Source organism: Pogona vitticeps, chromosome 2 (genome assembly GCF_051106095.1).
Source record: "Pogona vitticeps strain Pit_001003342236 chromosome 2, PviZW2.1, whole genome shotgun sequence".
In the NCBI taxonomy this organism is placed as follows: domain Eukaryota; kingdom Metazoa; phylum Chordata; class Lepidosauria; order Squamata; family Agamidae; genus Pogona; species Pogona vitticeps.
The window spans coordinates 294,620,243-294,633,422 of record NC_135784.1 but is presented as its reverse complement, the minus strand read 5'-3'; the positions used below and the strand labels follow the sequence as shown (position 1 = coordinate 294,633,422).

The 13,180-nt window shown below is 40.6% G+C and overlaps 1 protein-coding gene across 1 annotated transcript in view; it reads right to left on the bottom strand.

The window, feature by feature from the left end:
- ADAMTS12 (ADAM metallopeptidase with thrombospondin type 1 motif 12) overlaps positions 1-13,180 on the bottom strand; it is a 184,402-nt gene that overhangs the window by 142,503 nt on the left and 28,719 nt on the right. The window lies entirely within an intron of this gene.

Below are 13,180 nucleotides of genomic sequence, written 5' to 3'. Positions count from 1 at the left end.
TTTTTTCAGGACTCTTGGGCCCTACAAATTTGAACTCGTGCAAAGTAATAAGGTATTCCTTGTCTATTTATCAATTTCAAGCTGAAATCCTGTTCTTTCCATTTGTACTTCACATTTGCCTGGAAAATCATTGACTGTCTTTTGAGAAAAGACCAAGCTAAAGTAGGAATTGAGCACTTTTGTCTTTTCTTTATTGTCTGTCATCATTTTCCCATCTCCAATGAGTAGCTGAGCCACTATATATTTTCTGTCTTTTGCTACACATCCACCTTTGTTGGTTATATAGTGGTTCCCAACCTTTTTAAAGTTCTGACCCCTTTTATAACAGCCAAGTAACCTGCAACCCCTTCCCATATTTGCATAAAAAGGTATTTTAATGGTGCACACTCATTTCTTCTCCGAAAATAGAAACTTCTTTCTCCCCCAATGAGCTTGTTTCTTATACATACACACACATGCTAACTTTACTATCCCACACCAATACGTCAAAGAAGAAATTATTAAACAAGGGCCACAACACATATAAGGTGACCTGCAATCCCCTAGAACAGTGATGGCAAATCTATGGCACGCATGCCACAGCTAGCACGCAGTGCCCTCTCTGTGAGCACTCGAGCTATAAGTCTCCATTGAGAAATACTTACCCATCCTACAATCCCAGATTTCAGGAAGAAGTCTTGTGAAGGGAGGGAGAGCCAAGACAGCAACGTCCACCACACCACAAACACACACACACACCTGGACACCAGGTATGGAAACACCCAGCTCCTGCCACTTGCACCTTTAAGTGCACGAAGGCAGAGTGGGGAGTGTCTTGGGCAGGTGCTGGAGGTTGTGTGGCTGGAGGAGTGGGAGTCTTTGGGATGGTCGTGGTTGGTTTTGTGAGCACTGGGGCTCAAAAAAAGGTTCATCATCACTGTTCTCGAAAATACTTTCCAATTCCCTTGGGGGTCCTTCCCTCCAGGTTGAGAAACACTGGTACAAAGTATCATGCTAACCTCAGTCCATTCTTAGCTTTCGCTTTGCTACAGTAAATTCTTTGCTACCTGTCTGTACTCTTCCTTTGTAGCCTGGCCTCCTTTCCACTTCCTATACATGTCCATTTTCGTTTACAGATCCTCTATGAATTTTTTGAGAAGCTACCTAGGCCTTTTTTGTTTCTTTGTGGTTTTTTGTTTTGTTTCATTTTTTGCTGTCTTCCACCTTTTTTTTCTTGTTGGAATTGTTTGTAATTCCGCCTTTAGAACGTCTATTTTAAGAAATTTAAAGAATCTTGGACTCCTCGTCCTGTTAAGATCGCCCGGAGTGGGATCTTACTTATCATTATTCTGAGTTTATTAAAATTGGCTTTCTCAAATTTCAGCATTCACACGAAGCTACACTCTGCTTTTGTTTTTTGGAAATTAATACTTCAAGTAGAACATGGTCACTTTCTCCCAGAGTTCCCCTCACTGTCACTTCTTCCACCAAGTCACCTCTATTTGGTAGAATCAAGTCAAGGACAGTAAGGATAGCCTTGTGTTCTTTTTAAGGAGAAAGGTCGGATAAAGCTACAATATTTTAAATAAATACATAAATAGTTTATTCCTCCACTTGTTGTAGGAGAAAAATATTCACAGTACAAGCCAGCAGTTTCTTGGAAGAGCCATACTTGGCAGAATTTGCCTTGCAACAGACACGATGATAACTGAAATCTCCCATTTCAAAGAATTTCAAAAGAAACAACTACATTGTGTCTCTGAAATTCTTGCATTTTGTTTTTCAAAGGTTTCATCCACATCTTCTCTTTGCTTGGATGGTCGACAGTAGACTTCAACTACCACCTTCCTTTTGCTTTTCATCCCAGTTATATTAATCTATGGGACAGTCAATTTCATCTTCTTGTATTTATTTGCAAGAATATGTATTCTTGACATAGTGCAACTCTACCTCCCTTTTTATTCATACTGTTCTTTCTGAACAATTTATATCCTTCAATTGCTATATTCCAGTCATGGGAGTCATCCCACTAAGTTTCAGCTATCCTTATCAAGTCATATTTTCCTTCATGAACTAAGAATTCTAGTTCTTATGAGAATATATGGCTTGCTTGGCTGGATAGCTCAGTGGTTAAGGTCTCTGGTTGCAGAGCCAGAGGTTGGGAGTTTGATTCCTCAGCGTGCCTCCTGAGAGAAGAACCAGGCTGTGTATCCTTGGGCGAGCTGTACAGTCCGAGGATGGCCCCAGAAGAAGGGAATGGTAAACCACTTCCGAGTGCTGTCTACCTAGAAAATCCAGAAAAGTGTTGCCATATGTCAGAATTAACTTGATGGCACACAATTATTTATAATAAGGACTAGCCAGTCTTGTTTGACAATTGGCTTTTGTAGACTGCAGTCCACTTCATCAGAACCACCATTTGGCCTGCAGTCCACAAACTTATGCCACTAGCGTTAATCTTCAAGATGTTGCAATTAACTTTTAGATGTTGCTGCTGAAGACTAACACAGCTACATTCATGGAAATTTCTGTGTGTAGATAACCTTTCAAGTAATTCCTGATTTTAAAAGGATCCTTTTTTTTCTGACTCATATAGGAAGCACACTTTGATAAGCCTCTGTATACAGAGAACTCCATATTCACAGAATTATAGAATTGCACACCAGAAATCACCCAAAGGTCATCTAGTCCAACCTTCTGCTGTTGCAGGAATCCACCGCTCAAATATCACCGAGTGCTGGCCATCTAACCTTTAGTTAATTTTTTTAAAAAACCACCTTCTGAGATAGTTAATTACTCTGCTGAACAGCTGCTACAATGTTCTTTCTAATATTTATTCTGAATCTCTTTTCTTATAAAGTTAAACCATTAGTTCAGGTCTTGCCCTTTGGAGCAGCAGAAACAAGATTGCTATGTCTTCCATCTTTAGCTATTCTCAACGAGTGTGAGAAGAGGATGTTTCTGTCTGTCTCTGCTGTCTTTGCAAGTAAAGGCTGTTTCTACACAGTAAACTCTTTTTTGAAAATCAAAGAATTGCTTCCTAACACATTATATGATTTAAAGTCATTGTTATCTACCCAGCACTGGTTTTGTCAGTCATTGGCCCATCAGTCATGTTTAATTTACAGTATTGCGGCTTGCATGGCTTCATCATCCCCAGCAAGAAGGTGAATGACATGCTGTGAAGGAAAGATTGCACAGGATGTAGCACTGATACATAAACAAGTTTCTTACAGTGAATTAAACCACATGTTAAAGGTTATTAGTGTCAAAATTATCGCAACTTTCTTATGTTGCCTTTAAGAGGTGTTACCTTTGAAATTAAAGTTCGGAATCTCCGGCAAGGAAAACAGGCTAAGACACACAGCTGATACTGAAGCCAATCTTTATTTAGAAAGTACAGCTGGATTCTTCGTCTTAAAAGCAGAGAAGAGCCCCGATTAGAAATTGCATAGGCATTTTATAGGGTTTTACACAAAGAGCAATAAAGCAAAACATTCCCTTAGTGGTCCCCTGAATCCCAAGTTTGGATCCTGCTTCCAATTGGACTAAAAATGCCAATTAACTCCAACCATTGGTTATGCGTAAATATGCGTTGTGCCCCCCGTGTTCCCTTGACCTAAAGTCAGAATGTACCCAGGGGGTGCAAAAATGTTGCCTGAATGTCTGAGGAGATATTTTCCCTTTCCTTCTTATCTCATTAAGATGTTGATTTCTCTTATTGCTGGTCTGGCAAGGATCAAGGTAATTGTGGTATGCAGGAATTCAGGAAGATGTTCTAAGACTACAAGGGCATTATAACAGGAAATGTAATCTTATAGCATGGAAAGTTACACGAATTTGTTAGAGTTCTGTTACAAAGGTTACAAGGTATTTTGATTACAGACTAAAGGTAAAGGTAAAGGTTCCCCTTGACAATTTTTGTCCAGTCGTGTCCGACTCTAGGGGGCGGCGCTCATCCCGCTCTTCAAGCCATAGAGCCAGCGTTTTTGCCCGAAGACAATCTTTCCGTGGTCACATGGCCAGTGCGACTTAGACACGGAACGCTGTGATTACAGACTACATAACCCATATAATGCTTAAGACTCATTACAGAAAAATCTATCATAGAAAATATACATCAAGCATTAACTACGAATAAGAATGAAGCATAAAGCATAATATTGCTTGTTAAAATAAGGTTTCATCCTGGCCGACTCACAGAGGTTTTGATTGGGAGGGACCTTTCTGGACTGGGGTAACTGTCAATCAATCCAGCAGCAACTAATTGTCTGCCTCAGAGTTTAAAGAGAGCCACACCTCTCTAGTTAAGAGTTCTTTTCCTGATCTTTTTAGTCAGTCTGTGGTCAGTTAGAGTCAGTTACTCAGTCAGTCATGTATCGAGTCACATAATCAGTATGAGTTAGATAGTCAGGTAAGCTCTGCTCAGTCATTAGATCTTCTACAATATGTTATTTTGATATATTCAGGACTGTGAGTAAAGAGAACTTTTTATTCTTTCTCATACCAGTGTCTCTCAGTGAACGATGGAGGCAGTAAATGTCAGATACAAGAACAAGCAATAAAGAGTAGTCTACTGAGGGGAGACTTGAACCTAATTCTGCTCTGTAGATCCCTGAACTTTTTTCTGCTGTGTAGCTAGAGGCTTTTTAGACATAAATTTTATGTGACAAATTAGTTCAAGTGTAAGACAACCGATACCTGACTTGGGAGAACTCATTTGGAGCATTCAGTAGTTGTATGCTACATGGAGCTGTTAGAGGCTCTGCATTACTTCATTGATTTTCAGAACTTATATGGAGACATAAACAGGGGTGTATAAAAAGCCGCAGGATAGTGCAGTATATAATTGCTTTAATAAATCTAACTCTGAGCAGTGTTGAAAAATCAGTGTTCTACTGATTAGTGTGAATTTTAAACTTTAGGCACCTATCATGAGTGCCTTCATAGTTATGGTACCAAGGAGAATAATAATAATAACAATAATAATGCAGTTGTATTGATCCATTTCAACAAATCTATTTGAGCAATTTTCATCTGCCCCCAAGAGCAGCTGGGTTTTTTTAGTTGTTGTTTTGTGAAGCTTGTGGGTTTTAATTATCTACTCAAGGTTGATCCATCTATCCAAAATACTTTATGTTAGAAGAAGGAAGCTCATGATCTATTGTTCCTGGGAAAATCCATTTTCCCTTCATCTACTATGAGGACTGCAACAACAGAGGGAACAGAGACGTGGGTGGTTGTGGTGGTGGTTGCAACAATGGAACCAATTAGCTCAAGAGGTAGTGAGTGCTCCAATGCTGGAGGGCATTCAGGATAATATTAAACAGCTGTTTCTCAGATATACTTTGATCTGGATTCCTGGACTGAGCAGGAGATTGGACTTGATGGCTTTATAAGCCCCTTCCAACTGATTTTATGATTCTGAAATGAAGTCCCAGAAGATCTCAGCTTTACAGCCCATCTTGTTTGTGCAACGTTTGTACCACTCTTATGTTTGTGTCTTTAAAAAAATCTCCTGGAAGAAATAACCTGATCCTAGCATATCTAAGGAGCTTAGCAATGAATATCAGGATTTAACTAGGCATTGTAGAATAAGACACACAGAACTGCTAATGATCTGCATCTCTTTCCTCCCTCTGAATTGCAATGCATATGGATGGCCAGAAAAAAAGAAAAGAGATTAGATGGTTGTTGTGGGGTTTTCGGGCTCTTTGGCTGTGTTCTGAAGGTTGTTCTTCCTAACGTTTCGCCAGTCTCTGTGGCCGGCATCTTCAGAGGACAGCACTCTGTGCTCTGGTGTAGTTGGCTTGGGAGTGCAGTATTTAAATAAATACAACAACCATTAGATCCCGGCCATGAAAGCCTTCGCAAATAAACAGAGATTAGAGCTTGCAATCATCATCATACTTTTTATTTATCAGCATTGCCACTACTTTGGGGCAGACCAAAGGGTGTCTCTCAAAATGTAGGAATCAAGTCCAAAAAATCTGGGGGTGAGATCACATGTTTGCAAAAATCACTGATTTTGGGGGGGGAATTTTTTTCATCATTTTTGTTATCTGCATCAGTTGCTAAAAAGAGAGCTTCCTGTTGCGATTTAAGAGTTTGTGTGCCTTGAAGTTCTGAAGAATTACTAACAAAGTCACCGTCACAGCCTGCCTTATGTAACATTCATTTAAAGAAATTAGATTTTTTAAAAAGTTTAGGAAACAAAAACTAGCTAGGAAAGGAAAGAGATATAGATTAGCTATTCTTCAATGCGATGAATCCATATCATTAACAAAAGTGCTGAATGAAGAGGAGAGCATCCAAAACAAAAACAAAAAGATCAGCCTGTGATTATACTTGCAAAGAGAAACATTTAAGATGTTTTCATTGCATGCAAACTGCTTTGCTTTTAAGCCTCTAATCATGCAAAGTCATAATACAGTCCCTTTTCAAGTTATAGCTATCATGCCTTTTGAAACGGCACAAACAGAATGAGGAGAGAAGACCTGAAATCCTTGGAGTTTCCATGAAGGTCATATAGATGCGTGAAATCAGTTCTCCTGAATGTATGCCATTTCAGTAAAATAAAAGAACTTCAAGTTAAACTGGAAAAGCAGCAGAATTTTAAGTATATTGTAAAAGAAACTACCATCACCAAACAACCACATATTCCTTTTTACTTCAGGTCATCTCCAGGCGCAGGGCAGGATAGACTGAACAAAGTGTCATCCAATGATCCCGGCACTGGAAGTTCATGCGTCTGATGGAGAGAAAGTGACTTTCTTGGAATCCCCCCCTTTCTTGCATCAAGCAGTTCACAGTGGGCAGCTCTGATATGGAAGCAACATGCCACAGAACTCTGAGAAATTTCTCCAACATTCAACACCACCTGAATGACAGGTTACCTGCCTGTAATTGTAGTTCTTCAAGTGGACCTCTGTGAGTCGCACTATGGATAATCTGCGCATGAGTGGGGTCTTGTTGAAATATTCAAGAGCCTCTGCAGCAGCAAATAAAAATACATTAACATAAACCCCTCCCCTCTTGGCACCAAGGCTCTTCCTTCGGTTAGGTCAACCGCTGCATAAAGAAAAGGGTGTAACAGTAGGGAGGCCGGGTTGGGATGTTTGAATCACAGAGGTCCACTCAAAGAAGTAAAATTACAAGTAGGCAACCTGTCGTTCTTCTTCGTGGCCTCTGTGAATCACACTATGGGTGACTAAAAAGCTACCGTACTCAGAGGAGGGTGTCATGCCAAGGAAGATGGCAACACAGCACACTCAAAAGCAGCATCAGATTACTGCCGAACATCCAATGTGTGGTGATTGATAAAAGTGGATGGCTGTGACCATGTGGCAGAGGTGCAGATGTCTGGTATGGGGACGCCCCAAAGAAATGCCGTAGATGTCACCAATGCCCTAATGAGGATGGATCCTCTGTGGTGCTGGAACTCGAGCAAGGTGATAAGCAAGCTGGATGGTAGACGCAACCCAATTAGATATTCTCTGTGAGGTGACTTGAAGACCCTTGGCAGGAAGTTGGTAGCTGACAAAAAGACTAGCTGAGCATCTGAAAGATTGAGAGCGGGGCTATGTAAAAGCCAAAGCCTGTCTCACATCCACAGCATGGAGGATCTTTGGTTGACGAGTAGGAGGAAATGGAAAATAGAAGGAAGAACCAAAGGTTGAGATAGGTGGAACTGAGAGATAACCTTGGGTAGAAAAGAAATATCTACAAAAAGTTTAACCTTATCTGGGTAAAACTGGAGATAAGGGTAGTCAGACCTTAAGGCCGCAGATAAGGTCCCCAGACTCCGATGGTTGTGGAGTCGGGAAAATGGTTGTGGAAGGCTTCGATTTCGAGAGCTTAGCCTTCTTCGGAGGTGACGGTTCCGGTGCCGAGGAAGTGTCCATGGACGGTTTTCTCTTAGAGGCTGTTTTTGTTGTCAAGGGTTTTGACATTGAATGTTTGGCTTTGTGCACTTGTGTGACCGTCAATATCAAGGGCAGAGTAGGTTGTCGATGATCAGAATGAGATGGAGTAGCTGATGGGCACTGTTTTGTTTTCGGAAACAGCTTCATCCATGGCTTCAGAAACGGCTTCATCCATGGCTTTAGGACCATCCATGGTCCCAGAGCCGAAGCTTGAGTCTAGCAAGGCAACTGTGGAGAACTCCGCATTTAAAGTTTTTGTAGTGAGGGGAAGAGGAAGTTTGATGGCCTCACCAAGGCAAAAAAGGCATTTAGTGTGGCTGTCAGAGAGCGGGATCTCATTATCGCAGGCTACGCAGCTTTTAAATGGGCCTGAAAAAGCCACGAACTAAGAGCTGGTTTAGAAAAGAAATCAATGGAAAGATGGGAGGGGGGATGCTTTGGCCTTAAGGCCGGAGCATAACTTTTGAAAATAATGAGGATAATAATAATAAATGAAGTTCAATAATTTTCCTTCTTTTGTTTTCAGATTTCTCACAGAAGCAATGATCAAGGCTCTCAACGTGGGGGTTGAAAGAAACTGAAGGGAGGGCCTTGGCACCTAGGTATATATACCAGGGGGGAGGGGTCTATGCTAATGTATTTTCCTTTGATACCACAGAAGCTCTAGAATATTCCGACGAGGCTCCGCACATGCGTGGATTACCCCTAGTGTGATTCACAGAGTCCATGAAGAAGAATAACATCTCTCCAACACCAGCATGCTTTCAGCTCTATTCAAGAGCTATTGACAATCTCTGTTTTCGTTAGAATGTTATATTAAGATTGGAAACTTGTTCCTGTACATCCATTAAATTCACAGTAGGAGAAATGAGTTGCGGGTGTTAACAAAAAACTAAAATACATAAATGATGAAGGCACTGGAAAAAAAACTAACATGGCGGGCAAAAGCAGATTGGCATAGGAATGAAGAAAACGTTTTACAAGTATTTTTTTAGACTATTAAGGGGATAGAATTGTTGATGAAAATGTTGCCGAATTACTTTCTCCTTGACTGTCTTTAACTGTTGGCAGTGTTCGGCAGCAGATACTCAATATGGCTACAAAAGTCATCTGTCACCTCCAGAATGATTCTGCTCCAGTAGCTGGACAAGCAGTTTCACCCGGTTCTGTTAGTGTATACTATTTCTCCTTTGACCCTTTTGAGGCCAGCTTGTGAACCATGGCTAATGGTGCCCCTGCATGCCCTGGCTCCTTGATGTGCATAAATGGTTGTGAAAGACTAGAATGACGCTGGTAAACAAACTGTTCTCCTTAACAGTGGCATGGCTTTTGCTTTCGTCTCTTTCCCAGGCTTTTGTGTTCCATCTGCTTCGCTTGCTAGGAGAAATGATGGCCTCCTAGTGTTTGATATTTGTTTGTGCCTTCAACAAAGCCATACATTAACTGGAAGGGACTTGTGTGAGAGAGAGTTGTGTTATAAAGTTTGTCTTTCCCTTTACAGTCAACTCCTTATTGCTAACCTTAGATATACTTTTTTTTAAGGTTAACCTTTACACAATGCTCTCAAACTCTGGAACCTCGTGTTACCCTTTAGGATTTTTAAATAATTCCCATTATACTCCTACCTTACTCTAAATAATATTCAAAGCCACAAAGCCCTACATGGCATTGCTGGGCTAGTCCAAGACATTTTTCTGTCTGTGCTAGAAACAAAAAAGCATCTTCCCCTTAAGCATAATCAAAAACCAGCTCAGTTATTCCAGAATCTGAGGCAGATAAATTCAGAAACAGCCCTCCCATTTGCTGAGACAAAAAAACAACAACCCCGATTCAACAATAATAATTTAAGCAACAAATTGCTTTTCTTTGGTGACATACTGAAATCAGGTGCTTGAGGCAGCTGCTTTACTCTGCCTTATGGTAATGCCAGCCTCCTGATCCAGTTGTACTCTCAAATATATCCTCTGTGCTCATCTGCTTAAGGAAACCTTGTAGCAAAGCAATGTTCCTTATACTGGAAAGAAGAAGACAGCCAGAATTTGACAGTGGTTTCTCCTTCAAAACCTTCTTCCATTCTCCTCTATTTTGTTATTCCTCCATTTCTGTCAAAGTCATTGTGGGAGGGAAAGCCAAAAGCAGGTAGGCAAAATTAATTATTGCCTGTTAGTTTAGACCAGGATAGGGAACCGCCAGATGTCTGAGGGACACAACACACCCCCAACCCTGGATGGCCACACCTGCTTACCTGTCATGCTATGCCACTCCACTCCCACCCAAATAAGATTTTCTTTTTAAATATTAAAAAAAAGTTTTTTAAACTTAAAGAGCCTTTTCATGATTTTTAGTTGCCTTTCCCCCACCCCCAAAAAAGATTCTGTTATGTGCCTCCAAGTCAGATCTGATTTATAGGGACCATAACAGGGCTTTCTGGCTAAATTAGATGTTTAAGGAATGACTTTACCAGTTCCACAAGCCCCGTGAGATTCCATGGCTGACCAGGGATTTGAACCCAGGCCTCCTGCGTCCTAGTCTGTTACCCTGGTGTCACAGTGGTTAAACTGCAGTACTGAAGCCCAAACTCTCTGCATGACTTGGGTCCATTCCGAGGTAAGCAGCCGGATATTCACTCACTCTTCCATCCTTCTGAGGTCCGTAAAATGAATACTCAGCTTGATGGAGGAGGGGCATTGTGTAGCCTGCATAATTAAACTGTAAACCACTGAGAGAGTTCTTTAAGTGCAATGAGGCGATATGTAAGGAGCACACTTTGCTTTTATTTATTTAAAATGTTTTTACCTTGTCTTTCTCCTTAAAAGGGACCCAAGGCGGCTTACATCCTTGACAATATTTAAAGCTGAAAACAATGAGTATACAAGGGTGGTTTACATCATTAAAATACAATATTAAAGCTAAAACAATAAGTATGCAAATACTGAAAAGGAACAAATACCACTCTGAGAGATGATAAACACAAATAGTGCTAAAGACCCAGTCAGAGCAGCAATGCATAACAAGCCATCTAAAAATTATTCAGGCAGGCAGCCACTGAGGCAAAGCTTGCCTGAAGAGAAAGGTCTTTTCCTTTTACTCTGTCCATTACACCATACTGGTTATCTTTAAGAATGAATGAATGAATGAATGAATGAATGAATGAATGAATGAATGAATGAATGAATGAATGAATGAATGAATGAATATACAAACTTATTTTTCAGGAGGGGCAGGGATGTGTGGGAATATGGCAAGATTGCTTCCCACACCCCATAAACAGCACAAGGGGATGGAGGACAAATTGTATTTATTTTCCGGATTTAGTGTATGGAGAACTATGGCATCAAGGTTGTTGCAAAGCCACATTTAGGTTCCTAGCGCCTCAAAAGCATGCTGCTTGCTGCTTATATGAACTGCTGGCAATTCCTAGGGCCTCCCTTGTCTAAACCAAGATAGGTGACCTGTGGCCTTCCAGTTACTTTTGGATGCCCACTCTCATCAGTCCAAGCTAGCTTGAGCAATGGTCATGGACGAGAGGCTGCGATCATATGGTAGGCCACAAATGCCTCATCCCCGGCATACACCGCACCTATAAGTCAATGTCTGTAGCCACTAAGACAATGAGAAAATGTACTCCCATTGGTTGGAATGCAACGTCTCTCTCTCTCTCTCTCTCTCTCTCTCTCTCCTCAGTATTGATGGGCTGACCAAACTCCTTACAACACAAAAATTTACTATGTACACAAAGGGGTCTTCCAGATGTGGAGGAAAGTTCCTCACCTTTTCTCCCAGTTTTGCCCTATTCCTCACAAAGGATTTGCATCCAAACATTACTTGCTTTCTCTTGGTTGGTTTTGCTGTCTTCCCCATTAGACTGAAGACAAAGAGTCAGCAAAACCAGTCATAAAAAGTATGCGTTTGGATGCACAGTGCTTGCTTTCTCACACTTCCTTCTCTGCAGGGGTTCACTCTCATTCTCCTATTTTGCTTTTGCTTTCATCATGCCCTCACATGTTCATCCTCCCCTAATGCACGTGGACTACTCAGGAAATACTTGTACAGTAGGACTCTTGTATCTGTGGGGATCAGTTTGAAGCTGCCACCACTTGACGGATGCTGAAAAATGCAGATTATAGCAAATGCTATTTTAAGAGCAAAGACTATACAGTATATAACATGTTCTCTGGCTCCCACTAGTGACCAGTTCTGTTAACTTCATATTTAGAAATATATATTTCTAGAATTTATCTTTTAATATTTTTAATATTTTTAGACCATGGATAAGTGAATCAGTAGACACTAATCCTCTGGTACATTGTGAGTGTCCTACAATATATATACATATATATATTTATTTAAAAATATGAAAGAAATACACTTCCTTGCTGGAGTTTCTCTTCCAGAGGTTTAATTAATTAATTAATTAATTAATTAATTAATTAATTTGAAAAGTAATTTGAAAGCTTCCTGCTGGAAGTTGGGACTAGGAAATGAATTTTCACTGGGAAGGGCCATAGCTCTGTGAGTACATGCATCTGTGGGTGCCTGCGGTGGGTGCATGCATGCGTATGCACGCATGCACATTCCTGTTCCTCCGACCCTCAAAGATGTTTAAAATATCTGGTGTGGCTCTCACGGTCAAAAGTTTGAAGACCCCTGATCTACACCATGACATATCCAATTAGTATGCAGAGATGTGGAAGCTGCACAGTGAAAAGAGCCAAGAGAAAAGTGGTGATTTGTTCAGATGGTGTCGGAGGAGAATGTTGTGGGTAACATGGACTGCCAGAAAGACAAACAGGTGGGTCTTGTATTAAATGAAGCCTGAATTCTCTCTAAAAGTAAAAATAATAACATTTGAGGCTATCGTACTTCAGGCACATCATAAGATGACAAGACTTACTAGAAAATATAATGACACAAGGAAAAGTTGAAGGCAGCAGGAAAAGAGAGACCAAATAAGAGGTGATTGACTCCATAAACTCCACAGAACAGAAAATAAATGCTTGGAAGAGCTGAAAGTCTAAGAGAAGCAGCACACCTTTTCATCAGGAAAAAACGGATGATCTTTCTGAACTTTCAGATGCTCTGTTGTGCATTTAATTTAGCCTGCTGCTAAATTGCAAAATAAAAATTTGATAGAAACTGAGGTGAACCTGACATTGCTGCCGAAGGGATATTATAGATGCAACCCCTGGGCATCAGGCCAGAGGTTGTTTCTCCAGCTCATTGGGTTTTATATCTGAACCATGTTTTTTAACTGGAAATATTTGACCTGTCATTTC